The sequence below is a fragment of the Apteryx rowi genome, unplaced genomic scaffold (assembly GCF_003343035.1).
Source record: "Apteryx rowi isolate R43461 unplaced genomic scaffold, aptRow1 scaffold_122, whole genome shotgun sequence".
In the NCBI taxonomy this organism is placed as follows: Eukaryota; Metazoa; Chordata; class Aves; order Apterygiformes; family Apterygidae; genus Apteryx; species Apteryx rowi.
The window spans coordinates 1,790,820-1,797,591 of record NW_020447442.1 but is presented as its reverse complement, the minus strand read 5'-3'; the positions used below and the strand labels follow the sequence as shown (position 1 = coordinate 1,797,591).

Below are 6,772 nucleotides of genomic sequence, written 5' to 3'. Positions count from 1 at the left end.
CGGGAGGCAGCGCCTCGGAAGGGGGAGCTGGGCAAGGGGCGGCCCCGCGACGGTGCTCTGCCGCCGAGCGCCGCTGCTCGGGGTCTGCTGGCCTCCCTTCGGGTGGGGGCAAGTTTAGGATCTGTGCCTCGCCGAGCCCTCGGGGCTCAAAGGGGCCCGGCGGGGTCAGGCGTCGTCAGGGGCAGTGTGTCCTCTGCAGGATCCTTCCTGCCCCCGGCTGGGGGGATTTGGCACCTGGCGGAGGCATCGCTGGCGGCCGTGGTGCTGCGAAAGCTCAGGTAAGTCCCTGCCCTGCAGGCTGAGACCGTCCCCAGGCAAGTGTTGGGAGGATGGGGTAGCAAGCAGGCAGGGGATATAGCAGGAGGAAGGAGTGACTTTTGTGTTGTGAGAGTGCAGGTAGGGTGGGACCCTCTGTGTCCTGCTGGTCCCTGAACTGAAGCACTGGGAGCGTCTTCAGCAGCATCTAGGTGTGAGGGATGGAGAAAGAGCTGGTGAAGCACCAGATCCCAATAAGAGCAGTGGGTTACCGTGAAGGTACAGGCAGAGCTTTACTAGGGGCACAGTGGCTGCAGCTACTCAGCAAGGCTAGGTGTGGGCTCAAGTGCTTGTGGATCCCTTGGTGGGAAGCTTTCTGGCAACAGATTTTTTTTTTTTTTTTTGGCTCTTGCTCTGCTTAGAAGCTTGGATCCCGTTTAACTTGTTCCTTGAAAGTATCCGTCCTTTTCCATTTGCTGAAGGAGATTCACAGGAGGACCACAGTGGGTGCTTCAGGTGCCCAAATGGGGAGGGGATGTGTGCTGAGCCCTGCGCGGCCCTGGGAGGTTGGGGTTAGATGGCTGAGCTGGACGCGTGGAGTTGGGATGCGGGGGAACGGCTGGCGGGTGGAGTGGTGAGCGGGTGCGCCCCGTTTGGATGTTGGCGTTCCTGTTGTGGTGGAGGGGAGCCCAGTGGGTGACGGGGAGTCACTGCAAAGGAGGGTGCGGCAGCGCCTGGGAGATCAGCCCCTGGTGAGGGCTTGGAGCAGGGCTTGGCATAGGAACGGAGGGGACGGGACTGGGTTACAGAGTGCGCCGTGGAAAGGAGATGGGACAGAGTTCCTGCTGTGATACGAGAAGGAAGATGAGGTCAGAGGCATAAGCACTCAGATGGTTTACAGCCCGCTGTGGGCATTCATGTGGCCCCAAACACCCAAATGTCTGACGTGTCACTTGCAGGAACTGACTGGCCCTGCTAAGCCGGAGCAGAAACACTGCTGACCAGCAGCTGTTAAGCTTTCCAGATCAGTACGACTTTGAGCAAACTAGGCTGAGAAAGAAACAGCACCTTTATTTTTTACCTGCTCCTTCACTGCCCTGCCCTAGAGCTGCCTGGAGTTTGAGTCCACCCAGGCTCTTCCTTTTACCTGGCAAATGTCTCTGCTCCTCGTGGAGCTGCCCGAGAGACAGGGCCAGCAAAGCCAGAGCTGCGAGTGGTTGCCATTTAATCCATATGCTCTGTCTGCAGAGGCTGTTAGGTAAAAATGCCCAAAGTGACCAAAGCCTTGTTGACTTTAGGGCTACCACCAGTACAGTTAAGCCATGAGAAACTACAGAGTATACAAGAGCACTAGCTATTCTGGACTTTGTCATAAATAACTTGCTCAGTAACTCTAACCGCACTAAAGCAGAGACTGCTGTGTAATGATGTTCAGGACACATGGGAAAGGAAAGTGTTTTTTAAATACATAAATAGTAGTTATCCTTTATGCAGGGAAGTTTCTCTTCCCTGGGAGGAAGCTTTCTTAGAAAGGTCTTGGTAAAAAAAACAAAAGTAAACAAAATCCTAAGACTCAGCATGAAGGCACCTCTACCAGCCATAACCATTTCTCAGCTCGGATGCATACATACACCTTGTGCGAGCACAGCAGTTTGTGAAGGACACTGTGAACCCGCTTTATCCTGCCGTTCTTGGCGCAGAGAGACGGGGTACTGATCACAATCGGGAAGAAGGGGTTTGCTCGCTTTCGAATGTGTCCTTGTGTTTCGATTCTTTCTGTGGCTGTTTGGGGCAAGGTAAAGGGAGCTCTTCTCCGGATAAGCTGTTTGTCCCAACCAGGAGGCTGAAGAGATGACTTCTGCCTTATAGTCTAAAGGGGAATTTATCCCTTCTGCTTGCTGGCCAGTAGAGAGGACTTAGTGTTGAGAGAAGTGGTCAGAAGAGTATGTTTGACCCATCTCTAGAGGATTCCACCCAGAGGGGCTTGGGGTGGACATTGATCCATGGGAGAATACACCATAGAAATGCCTTGCCCTGAGATTTTCTTGCCACTGGGAGCTCCTGGAGGATAGGATCAGATCCAAAGGAAAATGGCTTTCTGTTGTTTTCAATGAGCATCGAGTGCTAAAATGTGCCAGAGTACCGCTTCAGCCTGTGTTTGCTTGTCCTGCAGCTCTCTGAAGGTCAAACTATTAACAGTAGGGGATGGGTTTGGGAAAGATTGGTCCATGTGGTGGTTGTTGCACACATTACTTTGTTTGGATAGTGATCTGTTCCTTGCTATATGACCGTTTGATGTCCTTCTTCCAAGTAGTACCCAAATCTGATTAGAACTGCTAAACACTAGCACAATACAAGAAATATTTCCCTCTGCTGCAGGTGGGATGGGGCTGTGAGCACGGGGCTCTACAGAAGGCTGCAAATTGAATGAGGGGGAACAGAGTCTGTTCTGAGATGGCAAAAGAGAGAAGAGACCAATGAGACTATGAAGTGGGGGTGTATATCTTCCTACTGTTAAATTTTTGGTTTCAAGTGTTCCCCTGACACAGAAAAATGCACATGTGCACCAGAAAGATGTTGAGATTGCTTATGTTTCAATTTTGGCCTTGTGCCAAGAGGAAGGGCTTGGTGACTTTGGCACTATTGGGGCATTATTTATAGAAAGAAGACCTTCTGTGTTTGTTTTTTTTTGTTGTTGGGTGGTTTTTTTTTCAACATAGAAATGTAAAAACAATTATTGGGAGGAAAAGACCCAATGCAGGCCTCCAAACACATTGGGACTTGCTCCAGAGCAATGAAAACAGCACTTAGGAGATGACCAGGTGTTCCCAGTTCATGTGACTTCCTGGCTTCTCTTGGAAAATATATTTCTGATTCTGTTCTATAGATTGCAGGCCAGGGAGAGTTCTCTCAGCATTTGAAGAGTTCTTGCTCAAGATGCTAACAGATGTTCACAAAGACAAATCCAACTATAACTAGAGATTGATTTTATAGTTCAGACATGAAGGGAAATGATAAATGATTCTTTGGCCTTCTTCAGTTTCTTTTGTTTGTGAAGCTCTTTGTCATCTGCAGGGGTTTCACTTCGCATTGCATTTCAGTGTCTTCCACTGGCCATCTGCGGTGATAGTGAGTGTGGCTATCCTCAGATCATAGATGAGAAAATGAGGCTTAGAGATATGCAGGGTCTTGCTGGAAGATCTGCCAACAACTGGCAAGAATCGGTGCTAGTCAGAAAGCCCTGGTTCCCAGGTTTCTGATTAAACCCTTGTGGCGAACTTTCCTTTCTGGTTTCACAGTGTGAATACACATCTTACCCTCATCCTGTGAAATGTGTGTTCCAGTTGGAGAAATCCATAAATGTCTTTTTATCCCTCTATATGCAAAATAAGAATACATTTAGCACACTTGTGCATTGTTTCTGATGGGGAAATCTTTGCATAGGCTATACCTAACTCATCCGTACCAGACCCCAGTGGGACCTGCTTACTGTGCTTTAGCCAGCTCATTTTACAGGGGGGAACCAGGGACTTAAAGGGAAGGTGATTTGTCCAAAGCCACAAGCTGAGCCTGTAAGAAGACTGTACTTGTACTGACAGTCGCTGGGGTTGCAGGGGAGGAGAGATCTGTTGCCAAAACTGGAAAATGATCGGAATGATTCTAGCAGGGTTTATTGCTAGAAGGTGAGAGGCACTTTCTGACACTGACTGTGGCAATCCATATGTTCGTTTTCTGAACTTCATGGGCCAAAATCAGAAGGTTGAGCAGAAAGTCTGGTAGCTAGCTATACTCCTCCTGGGCTTCCTAGAAGTTATTGTCAGGGATTTGATTTAAGCTCCTTTAAGTCAAAGGTGCAGAGGAAAGCATGGTGAGAAAAGTGGTTAGAAATGAATCAAGCAGTGATTCAGTAGTGCGGTCTCCTGGGGACCGATATTAGCAATATGAGTTTGTGTAGCTGGAGATGCGCACGCAGGAGTGTCAGATTACGCTGGCCATCGGGAACCTAATTATTTGTTTGAAGGGATTCTGTGCCTCCTAGGGAGATTAGCGCTAGTCTCCCTTGCAGCTGCCTGCTGCTGCCACAGGAGAGAAAGACTTCCTTTTCTTATTAAAATCAGGCAGCACTTAAACTGCTGGCCCAGAGCTGCTGGAGGAAAGCAGGTGCAGTGGGAGCAATACACAAAGGCTTGCAGCCCTGTCGATTTTAGCTGTATCCTGCCTGGGCTGAGAAAGTAAACAGTCTGAGGCTGTGTCAGCAGCCGAACAAGAGACCTACAGAGAAAACCCACAAATCTTCAGGAAACTCTGTGGGTGACTCAGCTAATGTTTTTGTCTGAGTACAAATTCATTCAGTAACCCATGATGGCAGCAGAAGTGCTCTTTTGTAGTTGTGCCATTTTATGAGTGAAATACAAACTGCTGGTCTTCAGTTATTTGTGGCCATGGAAAGACTTGAGAGGCTTTTCCAGGTGATGAGTGTTAATTCAGGAATTGCACGACTGAGCCCCCATGTCCATGCAGCCCCGCTTAGACATTGCAGTCTCTTCCTGGGCTTGCACCTGATTCTGCTGTAGATGTTAAACTGCTGTGACAGAGACAGCAGGCAGCTTTCCCAAGGTCAGAGTTCACGTTGGCCAGAGAGCACAGGCTAGAGCACACTGTGCTTTCTAGCCTATGTTTGTTATGGCCAAGAAGATGTCTTTAATTCAACATTCCTGGCCATCTCTCACTGCCTTGCCATGCATGACATAAGGTCCATCTGGGAAATAGCCTAACTGTTCTGTATATCACTGCAAAGCTGTGGGGTATGTATGGGAGGCAGTTTTATCAGACAAGCTTGGGCAGAGTCTGAATTCAGGCACTCTGTCTTGCTATATGAAGTCTTAAGGAGAGATTGTGACATGGAAATGTCAGTCTGTACCACTAGCAATAAAGGAAGCAGAGTATTCTCATGGGAAACAAGTTATTTTAAAAGTCCATGATTTTAAGTCCCCCGAATCCTTTTTATTGGACATATAATGCTGGCTGTATGACACTTCATTCAGGGTAAACAGTGTATACCAGGGAGATAAAAACATAAGTTGCCTCCTGCAAAGAGGAGAATGAAACTGGAAAGCCAGAATACTGAGTCCAGAGAAGCAAGATGATGTTGGTTTTTCACAACCGGTCATTTGCCATCTGAAAGCAGAGCTAGTATTTTGTGACCTGGGGGAAAAAAAGTTACTGTAGAAGCAGCTTAATAGCAATACAGAGCACCCAGACTTTCTTTGGTAGAAAGCAGTAGTGGAAATCTGCCAGAAGTCAAGCTCCATCTAACAGGATTGAAAAATCTAGGCCATCTGTGTGTGCAATCCCAGGTCATTTTCATGTTAAGTGGAAATGAAATTCATCTGCCTTTAATACCAGAGCTGAATGTGGAGTCAGGTCTGGTTTGCTTCTGAATAGCAGACACCTGTAATGCATTGCCCACCCTCCCCCCCCCCTTCACCCTGCCAGTGCAACCATTTGCTCAGCGCAGCGTGTGAATGTGTTCTTACATCATCTGCTGGTAGAAAACGGATGCTGTGCAGCACATGTTCAACAAGTCCCTTCCGTGAGTCCTGTCGACATCCCCTGTTTAAATCCCTGGACAAGTGGGATGTTTTGAGGGTTGATGTATGAAGAAATGATAAAGCAGTTGAGCTCATCTGCTGCAGGCAGTTTATTCCCTGATCCACATTATTGTGCAAACAAAGTGCCTTTCATTGACACGTGCAAAGAACTAAGGGGAAAAGAGACTAGCCTGTTATTCCCAGAGCTGCTGCTGCATTTAAATGAAATTACAGGGACGATAATGAGAAAAGTCTTGACTAAAAGCTTCCACTGCTGTGTCCTGAGCAATTCTAAGCAGGAGGCTGTGCTATATGATTGCTTTCTTACATATACATATATACACACACTGCTGATCTTATTTGTGCTGGTATTATTGGAACTTGTTGTAGCAGAGTGTCTGAGACTTAAGGAAACAAGGGAGGGTACTTTAAATAACCCTTGATAACAGAGAAGAGACATCTGGCAACTCTGCAATTTTTGTGGTTACTTGAGAGCCTGATGTGTTGCTGCTGGTGCAACTAGTAGTTGGGTTTCCTGTTGTCTCCTTGTCCCTGGATGGTGGAGTTGAGCAAAGGTAGGGACTGGAATTGTAATTTGGCAGGGAAAAGGACTAATCAGTAGTACCTCTGTCCTTTCTTTCCTAAGGCCTCTCTCGCGTATGCCCTGTCACCAAGGTTATTGATGCCAGACTCTGGGTTCAGGAGAACTGGATCTAGGGTTGAGGCATCCACCCCTTTGTGTCCTCCCTGCTGTAAAAAGAGAAATCTTGCCTTGGCTCCTCCGGCATCTTCTATGGCTATAACTAAAAAGAGCAGGTTTGCTTAGGACACTGCTTCTTCGTGCCCAACAGAGAAGAAACTCTTTTCCTTGCAGGTTGTTGTCTTTTGTGTGTGTGTGTTTGTGGTTGGGTTGTCTTTTAGTGGGG

The 6,772-nt window shown here is 47.8% G+C and overlaps 1 protein-coding gene across 2 annotated transcripts in view; it reads left to right on the top strand.

Annotated features, from left to right (window-relative positions):
- Positions 1–63: 63 nt before the first annotated feature.
- Positions 64–6,772, top strand: part of TP53I11 (tumor protein p53 inducible protein 11) — a 30,081-nt gene continuing 23,372 nt past the window's right edge. Inside the window, exon 1 of one of the 2 annotated variants that reach the window (XM_026091768.1) lies at positions 64–278. The gene's annotated coding sequence lies outside the window, so the exon portion shown is untranslated. The remainder of the gene's footprint in view (positions 279–6,772) is intronic. The other variant, XM_026091757.1, reaches the window with a different exon arrangement.